The sequence below is a fragment of the Apodemus sylvaticus genome, chromosome 14, assembly GCF_947179515.1.
Source record: "Apodemus sylvaticus chromosome 14, mApoSyl1.1, whole genome shotgun sequence".
In the NCBI taxonomy this organism is placed as follows: Eukaryota; Metazoa; Chordata; class Mammalia; order Rodentia; family Muridae; genus Apodemus; species Apodemus sylvaticus.
Genome location: NC_067485.1, coordinates 79,687,125 through 79,707,449, shown reverse-complemented (window position 1 = coordinate 79,707,449; position 20,325 = coordinate 79,687,125). Strand labels below are relative to the sequence as shown.

The 20,325-nt window shown below is 44.6% G+C and overlaps 1 protein-coding gene across 1 annotated transcript in view; it reads left to right on the top strand.

Moving 5' to 3' along the window:
* Positions 1 to 20,325, top strand: part of Ccdc3 (coiled-coil domain containing 3) — an 86,029-nt gene that overhangs the window by 41,793 nt on the left and 23,911 nt on the right. The window lies entirely within an intron of this gene.

The following is a 20,325-nucleotide window of genomic DNA, read 5'->3' as shown; positions in this document are numbered from 1 at the left end:
GCCATTCATGCAGTCACCGGTAGACCGGTCGTAAGTTAGGAAAGGAGACAGTAGGTGTTCCAAAACTAAAAAGCAAAGGGAAAAACAGCTGGAGATTGTGGAGCAAGCACAGTACCCATGAACGGCTCCAAATCATAAGCAAGAGGACACCAGAAGGAAAACAGTAAGAGAAGAAATACAGAAAAATATTTGAAGCAATTACCACAGAACATTTCCCAAGTTAAATCACCAAACCACAGACCCAGGAAGTGCAAGCAGCATCAGACAGGATGAATGCCAAAACACCACACCTGGGAGTATTATATTCAAATTCCAGAAAGTCAGATCATCTTAGCCAGGCTTACTCTCTCCCCACAAAAGAATGTCACCTTATCAAAACAGGATCTAGGAAGGAGAGGGCGGGGTGGGATGTTTAAGAGGAGAGACAACCAAATTAGGATTCTTTACCTTGTGGGATTATCCTTTGAAATGAAGGAGAAATGGGTCACTAAGAATACATAGGGAAGAAACTTGTGACACAGTGAAGAAAGGACATAGAGAATGAGTGAGTGGAGGTGAAAGCTTTGGTCCTATTCATGTCCTCAGGGGGTTTGTGTGTGTGTGTGTGTGTGTGTGTGTTCACACATCCATGGGTATGCTTGCATGTGTGTGCATTGAGTGTGCATATGAATGTGTGTGTGAGTGCATGTGTATGTGCATATGAGTATGTGTGTGCAAGCACATGTGTGCCTGTGTGTGAGTGTGCATATATGTGTGTATGTGTGCACACGCATGTGTGTGTGCATGTAAGTGTGTGTGCATGGGTGTGTGCACTGTGTACAGTGAAATTAATAATATGACAGTAATACAAGAGACAGGCATGAGGACTAGTTTGTTCTGTGATCCTCATACCTGTGAACCATTATAATGCTATCAGAAACTGCAACTTGTAATTTATATGCTAAAAAAGAGAACAGAATCACATGACTTGCACAGACTAAGCTCACAGAAAGTATGGATTAGCAGATAGAACAGAGCAAAGAATGGGAGTGACACACAGGACCTGACCTGGTATAAGACTTTAATCCCAGCCCTGTGTCTTCATTAGGGTTTCTACTGCTGTGAGAGGTACCATGACCACAGCAACTCTTACAAAGGAAAACATATACCAGGGGTTTGCTTACAGTTTCAGAGGTTTAATCCATGGGCAGCACACAGGCAGGCATGGTGCTGGAGAAAGAGTGGAGAGATCTACATCTGGATTAACAGAGAGCAGGAAGAGTGATTAACACTGAGTGGGCCTGGCTTGAACGTTTGAAACCTCAAAGCCCACCCCAGTGACACGCTCTCCAACAAGGCCACACCTCCTATTAGTATCATTCCCTATGAGCCTATGGAGTCCATTTTCATTCAAACCACCCCACCTTGGAAAGTCCAGATGTGAGGATTAGGAGTTTAAAACTCTGCATAACAAAGACTGCAGAGTGAGCTCACAGAGTGAGAGAAAAATCTTTTCTGGCTGTGATGTTTGGAAGGGGTTGACAGCTAGAATATATAGAGCTCAAGAATTAAATATGTGAGCCACTTTTAAAATCAAAGTTCTATTGCCGTGAACAGACACAGTGACCAGACTACTATAAAGGAACACATTTAACTGGAGCTTGCTTCTAGTTCAGAGTTTCAGTCCACAGTCGTCATGGTGGGGACACGCAAGCAGACATGGTGCTGGAGAAGGAGCTGTGAATTCTGTCTCTGGAATTGCAGAGGGGAGAGGGAGAAAGAGAGAGAGGGAAAAGAGAGAGGGAAGAGAGAGGGGAGAGAGGAGAAGAGAAGAGAGGAGAGAGGAGAACAGAGGAGAGAGGAGAAGAGAGGAGAAGAAAGGAGAAGAGGAGAGAGGCGAGAGAAACTGGGCCTGGCTGGGGCTTCTGAACCATCAGCGCCCTCTCCTAACAAGGCCTCTCCTCCTAAATCCTGTCAAATGACACCACTTCCCAATGAGCAAGCATTCCAATCTATGAATTTATAGGAACCATTCCTATTCAAACCACCACAGCCCCAAATACTCCAATAAGCAAATAGGTAAATGAATCAGGCATTTATCAAAAGACTACATATGTCCTTATCCATCAGAGAAATAAATCAAAACCACACTGAAATGTCATTTTATCCCAGTCGGTATGAATGAGGAACACCAACACATCATCAGGAAAGCAGGTCCACCAAGACATCATCAGGAAAGCAGGTCCACCAAGACATCATCAGGAAAGCAGGTCCACCAAGACATCATCAGGAAAGCAGGACCACCAAGACATCATCAGGAAAGCAGGTCCACCAAGACATCATCAGGAAAGCAGGACCACCAAGACATCATCAGGAAAGCAGGTCCACCAAGACATCATCAGGAAAGCAGGTCCACCAAGACATCATCAGGAAAGCAGGACCACCAAGACATCATCAGGAAAGCAGGTCCACCAAGACATCATCAGGAAAGCAGGTCCACCAAGACATCATCAGGAAAGCAGGTCCACCAAGACATCATCAGGAAAGCAGGACCACCAAGACATCATCAGGAAAGCAGGACCACCAAGACATCATCAGGAAAGCAGGACCACCAAGACATCATCAGGAAAGCAGGTCCACCAAGACATCATCAGGAAAGCAGGACCACCAAGACATCATCAGGAAAGCAGGTCCACCAAGACATCATCAGGAAAGCAGGTCCACCAAGACATCATCAGGAAAGCAGGACCACCAAGACATCATCAGGAAAGCAGGACCACCAAGACATCATCAGGAAAGCAGGACCACCAAGACATCATCAGGAAAGCAGGACCACCAAGACATCATCAGGAAAGCAGGTCCACCAAGACATCATCATGAAAGCAGGACCACCAAGACATCATCAGGAAAGCAGTAGCAAGTGTTTGCGAGGATATGAGAGTGCTTTGTGATACACACAGCCAGTAAAAATGCAAACTGGCACAGCCACCCTGTGATCTACCCATGTATTCCTATCTATCGGGGAGAACCCAAGCAGCATGCAACAGGTACTTGTGTGTCTGTACTTATTACAGCAGTTTCACACAGCAGCCAAGAGATTAGCTGATGGATACCATCAAAAGATGAGTAAAGAAAATATGGCATGAGATATATACACACACATATATATATACACATATACACACATATACGCATACACATACATACACATATATACACATATACACATACATATATACACATATGTACACACACATATACACAGATGCATACATACACTTACATACATACATACACACATACATATACATACCTATACACACATATACACAAATACACATACATATACACCTTAATAACCTTTGGATTTTTTTAAATGTCAAATAGGATGACACAGGTTTTACCAGTTATAAATCTGGCTATATGTGCCCAAATGCACGCTTTGCATTTGTGTGTGTGTGTGTGTGTGTGTGTGTGTGTGTGTTTATGTGTTTGTGTGTATGTGTGCACACACATGTGTGCACATGGAGGTTGTACATATGGGCAACACAGTATCCTTTGCTCATTGCATCATTTCCAGGAAGATGGATAGAATAAGAGATCATCACATTAAATGAATTCAGGCAGGCTTGTAACTACAAACAACACATTTCATCCTTTCTACCCTTTAAAAAGATAAGATGTAAAGATTAGAGGGAGTAGTTGCATAACAGTTGGCAGAATGAAGGTACATGGTATCAGATTAAAATGAAATCCATTATTTTGCACCATGAATATCGCCTAAAACAATAAAGGGCTGATGCAAGAGAAAAAGCAAATAAAAGATACACAGATACGTGGTTCGTGAGATAGGTGATAAGCTATTCTTTAAATTTAAATTAAATAAATTGGATGTTTTCAGCCCCTTTGTCGAGGATCAAGTGGCCATAGGTGTGTGGGTTCATTTCTGGATCTTCAATCCTGTTCCATTGATCCGCCTGCCTGTCACTGTACCAATACCATGCAGTTTTTAACACTATTGCTCGGTAGTATTGCTTGAGGTCAGGGATACTGATCCCCCAGAATTTCTTTTGTTGTTGAGAATAGTTTTAGCTACCCTGGGTTTTTTGTTATTCCAGATGAATTTGAGAATTGCTCTTTCTAACTCTGTGAAGAATTGAGTTGGGATTTTGATGGGTATTGCATTGAATCTGTATATTGCTTTTGGCAAAATGGCAATTTTAACTATATTAATCCTGCCGATGCATGATCATGGGAGGTTTTTCCATTTTTTTGAGGTCTTCTTCCATTTCCTTCTTCAGAGTCTTGAAGTTCTTGTCATACAGATCTTCCACATGTTTGGTAAGAGTCACCCCAAGGTACTTTATACTGTTTGTGGCTATTGTGAAGGGTGTCATTTCCCTAATTTCTTTCTCAGCCTGCTTATCCTTCGAGTATAGGAAGGCTACTGATTTGCTTGAGTTGATTTTATAACCTGCCACTTTGCTGAAGTTGTTTATCAGCTGTAGGATTTCTCTAGTGGAGTCTTTTGGGTTAGAATGGCTAAGGTTAAAAACTTAGGAGACAGCAGGTGTTGGCGTGGATGTGGAGAAAGAGGAACACTCCTCTACTGCTGGTGGGGTTGCAAATTGGTACAACCACTCTAGAAATCAGTCTGGGGGTTCCTCAGAAAACTGGGCATGTCACTTCTGGAAGATCCTGCTATACCATTCCTGGGCATATACCCAGAGGATTCCCCAGCATGTAATAAAGATACATGCTCCACTATGTTCATAGCAGCCCTATTTATAATAGCCAGAAGCTGGAAAGAACCCAGGTATCCCTCAACAGAAGAATGGATGCAAAAAATGTGGTATATATACACAATGGAGTACTATTCAGCCATTAGAAACAATGAATTCATGAAATTCTTAGGCAAATGGATGGAGCTGGAGAACATCATACTAAGTGAGGTAACCCAGTCTCAAAAGATCAATCATGGTATGCACTCACTAATAAGTGGATATTAGCCTGGAAAACTGGAATACCCAAAACATAATCCACACATCAAATGAGATACAAGAAGAACTGAGGAGTGGCCCCTTGTTCTGGAAAGACTCAGTGTAGCAGTATAGGGCAAAACCAGAACAGGGAAGTGGGAAGGGGTGGATGGGAGAACAGGGGGAGGGAAGGGGGCCTATGAAACTTTCGGGGAGTTGGGGGGCCAGAAAAGGGGAAATCATTTGAAATGTAAATTAAAAAATATATCGAATAAAAAATTAAATAAATGAAATTAAAATAAGTTCTTTGCAAAAAATGCTAAGAATACAAGACAAGGCACAAACTGGGAGGAAATGCTTGTGATCCACATATGCTCCAAGAATGGCCTAGCTTTAAAATGGACAGAAGATCTGAAAATACAAGTTATTAAGAAAACATACCAGAGGCACATAAATAAGCCTATACAAAGATGGTCAAATCATGTTGCCATGGACTGATGATTGTAACAGTGAGAAGTCATTACCACACTTTGACTACAATGGCCCAAGACTAAGACTCTGACCCAGCGAGTGCTGGTGAGCACTGAGCAACACATGCTCCACGTCATTGTTGGTGGGAATGCACAATGATACAACTGCTTTGGCAGCTGCTTAGTTATAAAAATAAGTATTCTCTTGCCAGATGGTCTGGTAACATGCTGCTTAGTATCTAATATATTGAAAACTTATGTACACCCAAAACATCCATTTGAGTACGTATAGCAGACTCATAATGGTTAAAACCTGAGCTATCCTATTTGATGTTCTAGAAAATCCAGATGTCATTAGCTTCCGGGGTTAGTGGGGAGGAGGGAGGGATAGGTATAGTGTGGAGGATTTTGAGGTCAGTAAAAATACGCAGCATGAAACCCATATGCCACGTCCCACCATGGCTGTCACACATTGTTCATAGCTAGAAGCCAATATGATTTCTTTGTTTCTGCACTGATGTGTGGACAGCCCTCCCTAAGGGTTGTGTGCTTGACAGAGTTTCGAACTGATCTCATTTCCATGTGTAACCCAAGCCAGATGCATCTTCCACAAGTCCTGTTACTGAGGCAGGCCTCATCCTTACAGAAGCCTTGCTTTGTTCTCCAGATTGGTTTCAAAATGGGTTTAATCACCCTCAGAACTGTTGCTATCTCAGGAAAGATGAGCTTATTATGGTAGTGGGCTTTGTGATTCCAGTACTGCAGGGTGGAGGTAGGAGGATTCAGAACTCATGGCCAGCCTTGGCTATATAGCAAAGCCATATATAGACTAGTCTGAGATGTCAGTCCCAAAGACAAAACTATTCAGTCTCAGATGGAGGATTCTATGATGTAGGAGGCTGCCCGGCACTTCAGCCAGTAAACAGCACTTCTGGTCTCCAGCTTCCAATGCCAGAAATGATCTCCAAGACATGGCAAGCAGTCTCTGGGTACTGTCGCATATCTCCTGGGGAGCAGAATCCCCCAACCAAGTGCCACTGCAACCACCTTCTGCCACGGCAGCTGTCAAATGCACAAGAAAGGTTTCAGCTGCTCACTGGAACACAGCACCCCATCCTTTAGGCCATGTTTACGGGTCTCATGCTAATCAGTGGAGGAAACTACCTCTCAGCATTCCCAATGCTCCTCAACAGAAATAAAGTACATGTTCCCTAAAAACACTATGTGATGGCATTACTCTGTTGAATTCCTCTTATGAGAGATGTGTGCAGTTTCTGAAGGACACCCAGTGAAACTCGATGACGTCTATCACCAAATAGAAAAGAAACTGGAAAATGTCCGCCATCCCACAGACAACCCTCCCCCTTTCTTGTCCTGAGCTGCTTTCTGAAACAATTGGAGCCCTGCACCCCCACCCACCCCCCCCAAGGTAAAAATGGATTGGCTGTCTGTGAATGTGGCTGATGTCACATTCTATTTCTGCTACAGTGGAAAACTGGGGGAATCTGAAATGATCTTCTATTACGTGTGTTTAAGAGCTATCATTTTAATATGCAAGGTAACCATCAGTAATGTCATTTCCCATATTCAGCTTGTACACTGCTTTCTAAACGCACATCCGTCTAGCCACAGGAATCTCAGCGTTGGGAATGGAGCTTACTTGGAAGAGTGCTCGAGTAGCATTGTTGAAGCCTTAGATTCCATTCTTAGCCCCTAGCGTTGTGACGAATGTTCAATATCCAAACACTGGGGAGGTGGAGGCAGGAGGATCAGAAGTCCGAGATCATCTTCAGTGTGTATAGAGCTTGAGGCTTGGTCTGGGATACAAGAGACTCTGATTCCATTTTCTGTCCCACTGTCCAATTGGAAACCTAAAACCTCTTTTTCATTTTTCATCGTGTCCCCAAGAATCCTACTTCTCCCAGTTTCTACTTTAGTTTTATTTACATGCATGTGTGTGTGAGTGTGCATGTGAGTGTGAGTGCCGCACATATGTGAATACCTGAAGAAGGCAGATGATTATCAGACCCCTGAGGCTGCCGTTACCACTGGTGTGAGCTGCTGTATGTGTCTGGAAACTGCACCTGCATCTTCTGCAAGAGCAGCAAATGCTTTTAACATCTGGGCCATCGCTCCAGCCCCTTGGTTTGCATGTATGACACTTTACAGGTTTCAAAGGCCCACCTTTACATTTCCACTTAGGATATTCTCCCTCCCTCCATCAGACTGGCATGACTGCATACATTTAAATATAAGAATCATGACCAAGAAGTTAAGGCTCCCTCAGATCCAGAAGTGTTAGGTTATTTTATATGGACTTAACCTCAAGTCAGGTTGGACCATGATGGACCCCTGGAGAAGGCATAAAATCTGCTCTAGGAAGCCACTTCAGGGTGAAGGGGGTCACTCCAGGGATCAATAACATGTGGCTCAAAGTAACAAAAAATCTATGGTGGTCAATAGTATGTGGCTGAGAGTAACAGAAAATCTATGGTAGAGAGGGGGCAGAGTGGGCTCTGTTCCCAGAGGTCGTAGCTAGGGTCTCTGTGTGAATGCGGTCATCTATCAATACCAGGAGGTTTCCCCAGGAGTGTTATTACAGAATCCCCACAGTCCCACAGAGACAGCAGCCCTTTAAGGTCATTTCAACCTTAAGGAGAAGGCAGAGACAGGTTGTCAGAGAACAGGCACTAACATGTAAGAGACAAAAAGTTAAACTCAGCAGAAAGCCAAATCTAATATTGTCCCTGAGGATAACCTTCCCACCAGCTGGTCCCAACGGCTTTGATCTTTGCCTCCAGGGACTGGAAGAGCTCTTCTCCTCTGGGGTCACAAGCACCTCTTCATCATGGTGGTCATGGTATAGAAACCTCATTGTTCCTTCACTGTGGATACTGGAAGTCGAGAGTGTCTTTCATGGAACAAGAGACTTTTGCCAGCTCAGAAGGGTTGGGGGTGAGCAGGGGATGGGGGTGGTGCTCCAGGACTTCACATCTGCAGGATAGTATAATGAGGACAGGAAATCTGGACACTTCATATCTTACTTCAACTGAGGCCTCTGTGCAAAACCAAAACCCTTCCTGGCAAGGTGTCACAGTCGAGGCTGGACCTCGGTGAAGATGACAACTGAGATGCAGGTATTAACTAGTCATCTCTGCAGAAAGCAACAAGAAGATTCCTGAGATCATAGGTTTGGTGGCTGAATTCAGCTTTGCCACGGGACAAGATGGCTCACTAGTGATAAATTGGTTTGTGCTTGTTTCTTCAATTCGGGTGATGTCTGACCTTGGTTGTCAACATGTACATGTGGACAGAGGAACTTCAGATAAAGAGCTGCCACCATCAGACTGGCCTGTGGGCATGTCTGTGGGGGCATTTTTCTTCATCATTGATTGACTGGATGATAGCATCCCTGGGAAGGTTGGCCTGCACTATTTATGAACGGTAGCTGTATGTTGGCCTGGGCACAAGCCCCTGTGCAGCATCCTTCCAGTCTCTGCTTCAATTCTGGTCTCCAGGTTCCTGCCCTGACTTCCCTCAGCATTGTGACCTGTCAGCCAAATAAACCCCTGCTCCCCCAAGTTGCTTGCGGTCATAGCGTTTATCACAGCAACAGAAAGCAAACCAGAAGACCTCTCTAATGTATGCATTAAGGAGATGAAGAATTATAATTCAGAAAAGGGGCTGGGAAGGACTTAATAGAAAACTATGGAGCAAAAAAGCAGGTCACACTTGCTGCTTCTTGCTACTTCTTGCTCTTTATGGCCTTCTGTCCCGCGCCTGGGCCCTTTCCACAGCTTGGGCTCGCTGAGATATCAGAGTGTGGATGTGTTCTCGAGGGTTCCCAGGGCTGCCATCGGACTAGCTTCTGTGTCCTCAGCCACCGCAGCCACGAGTTACCTTCTCAAACCTGCAGGATGTCTACACTCGGTTATAATTGGACAGAGTCGACCTCCTTGGCTGTGTTTCAACACACGGAAGCCCTGTGTGTACACACCTGAATTCTTTGCCATCTCCCATATGCCCTAACGTGCCTCCAGGTCAGAAGGAAGTTAGGTGTGTTACTTAGGACTTGGCAGGGTTCCTCTCTTGGAGACCCAGGAAGGCTCTGAAGTCCCTTCTCCACCGTGGTTAGTTTTACAGATGTGCCATGCAGTCTGAACTAGATAAAGCCTATATATCTTGTTTGTGGCTTTTAAATGTAGATTGAATTTCACTTGAATTTGAATTGAAAAATGTTTTTTCTGCTCCAGATGATTCTAACAGGCCCCAGGGGTTCTGTGTGGTTCAAATTGGCCCAAACAGGTCTCACGGCTTCATTTGGAAATGAGATGCAAGCCCTTCAAAGTAATTTTGAATCCCTTTGGGGCATTTCTGAAGCAAAGAGTGTCTATTAGAGAATCAACTCCTAAGCTTCCAATTTATTGTTCTTTACTTATGAGGAGGTTCTAGTGGTTTGTGAAGAGATCCTTTCTGAGTCGCCAACAGGCTTTTTGCCATCTTATAGCCTGAAAGACCCAGTTTCTCTTAGGCAGTCAGTCACATTTTATAAAGAGGAAAAAGGAGACTCAGGAGCTGAGGTGTGAGTTCAAGCCATGGCCTCACACCACTCATGATTTCAATAAACTATGTGCAGGACCTGCGCCATGATGACAGGGCTACACATCTACAGAGTCGTTGATCATAGGTCAGAAATACTCACAAAGTGGAGTCTGGACTGAATGTGGGCAGGCTTTTCTGTTCATGTTTATGGTTCCCTAAACAATACCAGTATTTACATAGTGCTTACATAGTATCATTATACCGTAAGTGATGTACAGATGACTGACTGGACACGTGAGACTGCACATAGGTTATACACACATGCTCCAGCATCTTACATAAGGCATTTGAACATCTGCGGACTTAGGAATCTATAGGGAGCTGATACAGAGCCATGGGATACCAAAGGGTAACTGCATTGATGAATCTGTGGGGTAACCATGTGGGTGTTAGCTAACACTGATACTAATTTGAATGTGATGGCATTATGGTGGTTATGCCTTAAAAATGTATTACCTAGAGATATTTATAGATGATAGCTTGGAAATACTCACGTGAAAAAAGATGCCACTGCTTAGACAAAGCAAGAAGGTGACCTGCTAAGAGTTCTTGAGGAAATAGACCAGGGCTTTAAGAAGTTCATTTCACTAGTTTGCAGGTTTCTGTAAAGGGTATATGGGAGCCAGCAAGAAGGCTTAAGGGGTGAGGGTGCTTGCTGCCAAGTCTGGTAACCTGAGTGTGCTCCCTGGGGCTCACGTGCTAGAGAGACAGACCCGGTTTCTAGCAGTTGTCTTCTGGTCTCCACATGTGTACCGTCTGTGCATGTATACACACTAAGCAGACAAATAAATGAGAAAATAATGTTCTCTGTCAAAGCAAAACACAGGACTGAGAAAAATCTCATATCCGCTCATAGGAACCATTGAATCTTGTGGTTTCTTTGCTTCTAAAAACCTTAAAGTACTCTTTTTTACAATCTAGGTATTGTTTGGGTGTGGCAACTGCTTTGTGCCTTATGCTGATTTCCAGGGGGATGAATAAAGTCAGTGGGTTCTGAGTTTGAAATTGTTCTTAATTAATTAAAAGTACTTAATAATAATACATGGGAAGAGGTGAAGCAGATCTGCACTGCTTTTGCCTTTCGTGTACTGCACATCTGTGCACACATGCGGGCTCACATGTATGTGGGGGCTTGCAGTTAACCTTTCTCTCTGAGTCTTGGTCTCTCACTGGGGCCCGAGGCTCCCCATTTTAACTCCACTGGCTGGCCAGTGAATCCCAGAGACCATCTTGTCTCTACCGCCCAGTGCTGGGATTACAGCCATTGTGCTGCCATACCCAGGTTTTGACAAGAGTGTTGGGGACCTGAACTTGGGCCTACATGCTTGCATTACACTTTTACCAACTGAGCCACCTCTCCAGTCCTCCATTCTTCCTCCTCCTCCCTCTCCTCCTCCTCTCTCTCCTCCCTCTCCTCCTCCTCCTTCTCCTCCTCCCTCTCCTCCTCCTTCTCCCTCTTCTCCTCCTCTCTCTCCTCCCTCTCCTCCTCCTCCTTCTCCTCCTCCCTCTCCTCCTCCTTCTCCCTCTCCTCCTCCTCTCTCTCCTCCCTCTCCTCCTCTCTCTCCTCCCTCTCCTCCTCCTCCCTCTCCTCCTCCCTCTCCTCCTCCTTCTCCCTCTCCTCCTCCTCCCTCTCCTCCTCCTTCTCCCTCTCCTCCTTCTCCCTCTCCTCCTTCTCCCTCTCCTCCTTCTCCCTCTCCTCCTTCTCCCTCTCCTCCTCCTTCTCCCTCTCCTTCTCCCTCTCCTCCTCCTTCTCCCTCTCCTTCTCCTCCCTCTCCTCCTCCTTCTCCCTCTCCTCCTCCTTCTCCCTCTCCTCCTCCTTCTCTCTCTCCTCCCTCTCCTCCTCCCTCTTCTCCTTCTCCCTCTCCTCCTCCTTCTCTCTCTCCTCCCTCTCCTCCTCCCTCTTCTCCTTCTCCCTCTCCTCCTCCCTCTTCTCCTTCTCCCTCTCCTCCTCCTCCTCCTCCTTTTCTAGCATTGACAAGTACAAGCAAATTAGAGACTTACTTACTGGTTGTTTGGTTATATTTTTTTTAAGGTTCTTTGCTTCACATTCCTCTCTAGCTTTTCTGTCTCCACCTGGATTCTCCTGGTCCCTTGTACTTCACTTAAGAGTCCCTCTGTCATACAAATCTGTATTTACCCTTAAATAACAATTGTGGTCATGGTCCCTCTGCAAAAGATATTTCTAGAACTTTAGGCTAACTCCACCATTCAAACCTCTGATGACCATGACCCCAGGGCTCTTTACCACTGAAGAACTTTAAGTCATCACTAAAGTCATCAGCTACTCACACCTTAGTCCTCAGAGTTTTCTCCCAGCTCCGCACAGCTCGCAGATGCCCAGTGACTACATATTCTTGCCCAGAGGGCAGCTGTTAGGTGGATGCTGTGGTATGAAAGCCCATGATACAATGTTCAGATGAAGTTGGGAATATTGAGGGATCAGAAGGCAGGCAGAGGATGCGGAGTGGACAAGTGGATGTGACCCCAGGCCGCCTGTACAGTCTGCGCCTAGCCACTCCCCTCGGGCTATTCTCAGAATCACCAACATTTCAATATTTTTAGGCTAAGTGAAGCGTGACAGATTGGCTGCCATGGCAACCTAGTTATAAATTCTGTTTTGGCAATGAATTTTCACCTCAGAAAGCTTTCTAGGATTTCTCCTTCAACCCACCAGCCTATTTCCAAGACGTAACAGAAGACTGTGGCAAATTCATTGCAGTTCCGCAGCGGTGAAGGTCTCCTGATGCCAGGCACTGTGGGTCTTAAACCATGCCACATGACAGGGCAAAGACAAACTAGGAATGTGAAATGTCTCAGTCTTTATCTATTTAACAGCTTTCTAGGAGATTCAAAGCTTTAAAAACTCAGGGCTTCTCCTGGAAGTTTGCATATATTATGCTAATGATACCAAATGCTTAATGCAGAAATGGAGGTCGTGGTGATTCTAAGTGTTACAACCCAATGTCTTTCAATGAATAAAACTGATTATACAAAGGCTAAAACCTGGCATGTCAATTCTTGCACACCTGGTACTGATGCCACGTGTATCCACTGCATGGAGCAGGGGCTTCTGGGATTGCTGAAGTGAGGGGACCAACCTTTTTGGAGGTATACATGACAGGGGAGGTGATGTTTATTTAATGGCTGCATGCTTGGCATAGCATCATTGATGTGTAAAGCATTAACTAAGTTCATCGGATACCCAGAAAGTCTCAGACATAGAGGCAAGGTTCTAAGGGCAGACATCACACACAGTGCCTTCCTACAACTCTTCATGGTACCTGACTGAAAACAAGATGCCAGTGGCCATAGTGCACATCCCAAAAGGAGTCCCATCTGCTGCCTTTGGCAAAATATAGCAGTTCCCCCCTCCCCCGCTGGGTGGATGCAAGAAAGGAAGTTCTATGAACCAGGGGTTCAGGGGAAGCTAGAGGTTGCATATTCCATGTCGTCAAGGCATCTAGGAATGGCTATGTGGAGGTGACATCACACTAGCCTCGGAGAGGGGACCATTAGGCTAATGGGAAGATGTCCTGGGAAGGAGCATCCAAATAAAGATGCAGAAACGTGCCTGGTGTGAGACCAGACCAGTGTGCTTGTAGTTTAGGTGCCTGGGACAGAGCGATGATGCCACAGAGACAGACAAAGTGATGAGCATGTCCAGGTCCCTTTGAAGGCATCCGATAGAGGCATGACATAACTCGAGTGTGCTGGCATGTGTCCCCAAGCAGGGAACATCACCGAGACACTTTTTCCTTCCAGAAAATTAAGCTTACAGACGGTGAGCCCACGGGGAGTCTGAGGGAAGCGTATCCCAGTTTGGTTTTTCTCTATGCAGTTGTTTTCCTGTGCTGTGAGGCTTTCAGAGTGTACAGATGGCCTTCTTCCCCCTGACCAGCTTTTAAAAATAAGTGATTTATTCTTCAAGTTCATCAAGGGCTGTTTTTTTTAATCTCACTCCGAAAGTGGGGAGGGAAGAGAGAGGATATTGTTCTAAGTTTGTAAACTTGAACTACTTGGCAATTCTTGGAACAAGACACTGTTTTCCCAAGTTCTGAAGGCCCCAGGCTCTCTTTCCATTTTGTAAATTGGTATTTGGGGAGCACCTTCTGCGCATTCCAAACTATGAGACGTGACAGTGAAGTCAGCACTTTGTGCTGGATGCAGCCACAGGGAAGGGATTAGACACTGAAGCCCATTAGGATTCAGACGGCAGCGAGCCTGGCTCTGACTCTGGACCACATTCTGGAATAACTTAAATATTCCTGTTTCCCACCGAAGGCAATGCTTCCAGGGAGTGAGGAAGGGTTGGAGAAAAAAGGAAGTGAGAGAGGGACCTGGCAGAGAAAACCTCAGGACAGGACAGCTCCTAGAATGCAGAGCAATGGATTTGCAAGCCATATGTGTGCCTGTGTGTGTATGCATGTGTGTATGTACATGTTCATTTGTGCGTATACATGTGGGTGTCGGTAAACATAGAGGTCACAGAGCAACTCTGTGGTTCTCAGGCACCTTCCGCCTTTTGTTTGAAACAGGGTCTCCCATTGGCCCTGAACTCTGCTACCTGGCCTATGAACTACAAAGACCCATTTATCTGCCTAACGTGCCTGGCATTTTACAAGAGTCTGGGGCTCTGAACTCAGACTCTTCATACTTGTGGGACAGATGCTTGACCAAGCAAGCTACCTCCGCAGCCCGCAGGCTTGTTCAGTTCTTACAATCAGACTAACGATTATCTATCGGCAATTCTGTTTTGTGGCAAACCAAAAGCTCTGAAAATCCCAAGGATTCGCAGCTGCAAAGATAGGAACAAAGAGAGATCTGACCACTGCATGGGGTTGCTGACAGTAAGTAATCAAAGGTAGGAGACGGCATGTTGGCCGGCAAGGGTGGTAGCCAATGATCCTGCTGGTGAAGAAGACCTGACCCGAGTCTCAAGGAGGCCCAGGCGCCTGGGGAAACAGAGACAGCTTCGGAGCCTATGCTTACGCGGTGGGCAGAGGCCAAAATGAACTCTAATGGACAGCGCAGCGGTTTTGTAAGAAAGCAACACAGTATCTGGAAGAGAAAGTCAGTTTGTAAGGAAGGAAAAGCCAAGCACGTGCATTTGAATACACAGGAAGTGAAAGTTAAGGTGTGGGAGGTGGATGATGGCTAGGGATGTGTTCCAATGTGAGTGTCCCGCGCGCGCGCGCGCCATTCAGTTGTACACTCAAGCATGGATAGGACTGCACACTTTCTGGACTGATTATTTCACCACAGTAAACAAAGCCAGTCTAGGGTTGCAGGATGAAGGGAGTGCCAGGGATTGGTTGTACAAGCAGCGTGAATAGAAGATATGCTTTCTGTTACGTAGGCTGATCTTCATAAAAGTCCCCAATAACAGGCTGGAGAGATGGCTCAGTGGTTAAGAGCACTGACTGCTCTTCCAAGATGTCCTGAATTCAATTCCCAGCAACCACATGGTGGCTCACAACCACCTGATCCGATGTCCTCTTCTGGTATGTCTGAAGACAGCTACAGTGTACTCATATACATAACATGAATAAATCTTTTAAAAAATGCACAACACCAAACAGATAAACTTCCTATTAATTGTCAGTGGAGGCTGGCTATAGGCAAGGATTCCTCATTCAAGTTCAGAGGAATCTGGGGCTGGAGCTGATCCCCCCACCCCCAACTCCCCACCCCCGCCCCTTCTAGCAGACATGCTCAGACAACTTTGGGGGCAGCATCCCAGCACAGAGGCAGCTCCAGCCCAGAGCACATACAAACTTTTGAGTCAAAAGGTCACCCTCTGTCAGAGCACAGTGGAATTTGATGTTCATTAACTCTGAGTTTTTAAAAGCTCCGACTGGCACCCTCCCACACATAGGTTGTCTCCTCAATTCATTTTAAATTGAATGCCCAGACTACTCGCAAGCGGGATTATAGCAGTAGACGAGAAGCCAGTCATCTGGAATGGCGGTTTTCAGTTTTTATGTTGGGAGAGTAAAACCACCGCGTCCCCGGCCAAGATCCCAAAGTGTAGTTTGTGAGTGTTTTTCTTGCGAGTAGTTGGGAGGGGAACTGGTTCCCAAGGAGAATGTTTGTGTGTGTTGCTGAGAAGCAGGGAGTACCGAGGCCACTTGCCGTGTGTCCCTACATCCCTGAGAATTCTGCTTATTTTATGATCCTGGGTGCTCACAGACAGTCAACCTACTGTGGAGTTAGAAGCATGAGGACGGAACCTTTGATGACAGACAGTCTGCCAGTCTGAGTTCCATCCGCCATCACAGTCCCCTGCTACGTACCTGCTCCCAGCTCTCAGGGATTTATCTGTCTGACCTATAAAATGAGGAAATATGGCCCAAACTATGATATCAGTTGGACGTCAAAATTTAATAATAAAAAAAAGTTATCCAAAGTCCTGGCACAGTGCCTGGGGCCATAGTTATGTTCAATACATTACATCCCCAACACCAGAAGAAAGTCTCGAGTTTGGGGAGCCTCTTGCCCCAAGCCAATAACTTTTGTTATGTGTTTGTTTTTAAAGCTACAAAACAAAAACAACTGCGAAGTCTGTTATCCCTGCTGGGTGAGGACTGAGTCTCAGCACTTGTCCCTGTGATCTGAGGGCCATCTCACGCTAGTGCACTGGCACAGTGCAGGGGTGACAAGTCCTTCCTGTGCACATGACTCAGGAACCAAGAGGCACCTGGGTGAATGCCATAGAAGTACAACCCAAGGGGTATTACCTCTCCTAAGACCACGACTCTGAACATAACACGTATTTCCATGTACATAAGTGCAGCCAGTGTGAACATACCACATCTATAGACACACAAACATTCCAGTCAAATCACCACAAGATTAGCTCCGAGACTAAGTCATAAGACCCTTCTCAATAGTTCCTTCTGAAGTCCTGGTCCCCTCTTCAGAGAGAGCTATGCTGACAGAAAAAACTTACAACACCCCCACCCCAATATAGTTATGTATGTACTTTTTTTGTAAATGGCAAATCACATGGCTGATTCTGAAGGTTGGTGGGGTTCTTTTCACTTGTAATATATTGGAGCAATCTCCTCCCTCATCTTTTAAACTACACATGGTATTATTCAGGTTACTGCATATGATTTATCTGACCCCATACTGATGAGAATTAAAGTTCTTAAAGCTTTTACTTTTCCAATCTAAAGGGCTCAGCCTTGATGGTACCCTTTATAAACATCTGTGCATATATATTTTCTATATAGATTATGTGAGGGGCAAAAAACACACTATTTAGAAGTTAAGTCCACAATGGAACATAAAATATCACATCTTTAGTCCCTAGCTGGTGCTAAGAGAAAGAGCGAATCAACAGTATATTTAGGAAAAAGATCTTGATCAGGGGACTGACTGGAGTGAACATATACTTTGAATTAAATTTTCAAGCATAACTTTGCACTCATCAAACATTAGTCTGTGGCTTTTCATATATTCAAAATATGCATGGAACCATATCATTCAAAATATGTGTGGCCCCATATAAGTTTCCTACTATATTTTGAGATCTTTATGGAATCCTTCTGTATTTAAGGATTTTTGGCCAAGAAAGTTTTTTGGGGAAAAAAATTCCTATCACGTGTTATATAACTAACGAAAGCCACATGGGGTTGGCAGACAAACCCAGAGCTAAACAGGACAAAGTAGGTCCAGTCAGACCATAGTAGGAATACTGAAGCAAGGATCCTAAAGAAAGAGGCAATGCTAGAGGGCAAGAAAGGGACGGGAGTTGAAAACAATAAAAGCTAATTGCTGGTTTGCTGGTTACTTATTTATGTACTTCATGCCCTGTACCCAGATAAACAGCAGGCAAATTAAAGAAAGAAACCCATAAAAAACCTGAACCTTGAATCAGAAGGACATTTGTTGGAAACACCTTGGTGACATAAAGCAAAACCCAAAGCCAGGTCCTTTATCTCTTGTAATTTCACTTTAAATACTAATTTTACTCTTTAATTAACTGATCACCCTTTGGATTGTTGGAGAAAGTTTTCATTGTGTAATTCAGACTGGCCTGGAACTCACCGAGATCCACCTGCCTCCCGAATGCTGGGATGAAAAACCTGTGCCACCAAATCTAACCTCAAGTCTCCATCTTAAAGAAAAATTCTCATAAAGAAACAAAATATAGCAGGTTGAATTTCTTAACACCAGTTAATTCAATAAAGAATGCAGAAGCAACCTGAGAATCTAATATAGAGAATACGGTTAAATAAATGAAGGAATCATCTTGAATAAATCACTGTGGTCACTTGGCTAGTCAACCTTTGGGTTGTGATGGTTTCATGTAAAAAACTTGAAAGAGCAAAATCACCAACCCCAAAATGAGATACCACTGTGTTTTTTAGGACTATAACTGGGGGCTAGGGAGATGACCCAGTATGTAAAAGTGCTTGCCACCCAAACCTGTCACCTGGACTTTGGCTCTTAGCACCAAGCCAATGCTCATAGGCTACGTAGCCTGGAGTGCACAGTGCTGAAACGAATAGGAGCGACTGTGCCTCAAACAAAGCACAAGGGGAGGACCAGTCCCCAGACACATGGTAGGTGCCCCCCAACCCACCTACAGAGAGGGGGCAGGGGAAGAGAAGAGGAGAAATTGAGGGAGGGAAATGAATATTTTAAAAATAAGACAGAACATTATGATTTCTGGTATGTACATCTCCCACAGAAACATCAATTTGAACAACTCTCCATATAAAAAATATAACTTCACAAGAGCTAAGGAAAGGGATTGAGAGGTAACTTAGGGTTTTACTGCCATGAACAGACACAATGACCAAGGCAACTCTTTTTTTTTTTTTAACTGATTTATTCTTTATTGTGAAGATTTATGGCAAATTACTTAATGGCCAACATTTTTCGTCCCCACTTAATTGCTTGTTCAATTTCACTCTAAGCATATTGAAATCAAGTATGTGAAAATACCTGGTTAATGCTCAAATCTGATCTATGATGTGAAGATTAAAAAAAAAATTTATTTATTTTATATGTGTGAGTACACTGTCGCTGTCTTCAGACACACCAGAAGAGGGCATCAGATCCCATTACAAATGGTTGCTGGAAATTGAACTCAGGACCCTGGAAGAGTAGTCAGTGCTCTTAACTGCTTATAGGGACAATATTTAATTGGTATTTATTGAATCTCTTATAGGTTCAGAGATTTAGTCCATTATCATCAAGGCAGGAGCATGGCAGTATCCAGGCAGACATGGGGCTAAGAGTCCCATCTCTTATTCTGAAGGCAGCTGGGAGGAGACTCACTTCCAAGCAGCTAGGACGAGGGTCTTAAAGCCCACATCCACAGTGACACACCTACTCCAACAAGGTCACACTTCCTAATAGTGCCACTCTCTGGGCGAAGCACATACAAACCATCACAAGTACCTTAATGGAGTCAGAAATGGTGGCTCATCTCTCTAGTTACAGCGTCTGGGAAGCTGGGGGCAAGGAGATTACCACGAAGATGAGGCCATTGTTTGAGCCACTATCTCAAGAAAATAAAAGCAGATAAAATAAAGAATACTTGAGTATAGTATAGAAACAGGAAGAGACATTCAGACTACAGTAGAAAATATGTTTTTAGAGTCCATTCTATACCTCTTCCCCAGCCTGAGGCATACACGGTGGAATGTCCTTCTACATGGGGGAAGATGAGAAAAACGAGAACCAATTTTGCCTCAGAACTTTAACCATAGACCTTACCCCAACAAAAGCCAGTTTCATGAAATGCTGGTAGCCCTGGACTCCTAGCTGGTCTCACCACCAAGCCCAGTGCCCCCATTGTCTTTCCGATAGGTACCACCTATAAATTTAGCCTCCAGGTTTTCCCACTCTCAGGCCAGTCCTTGTGGCCCTGCCTCAAGTTTCACATCAGACATGAGGTTTATCTCACAGAATCCCAGGCTTCAGACCACCCTAGATGCTTGAAAACACTGGGAAGGATCTGCTTACGGACACACCTGGCATACCCAGTCTCATCCAAGTCGTGAATCATAACGACTGTGAAATGTCTCCCACAGGCTTGTGTTTGAATACTTGGTCCTAGCTAGTGACATTGTTTTAGGAGTATTTTGAATGTGTGTATTTAGGCCTACCTGATGGACCCAGAGGAATATCTCAAGGAGCACCAATCTTGTCTCCTGTCTGTTGAGATATATCAGCTGTATTAGTTTGGGTTCTCTAGAGTCACAGAATGTATGGGCAGTCTCTATATAGTTAGGGAATTTGTCATGACTTACAGTCTATAGCCAATTCCCCCAAAATGG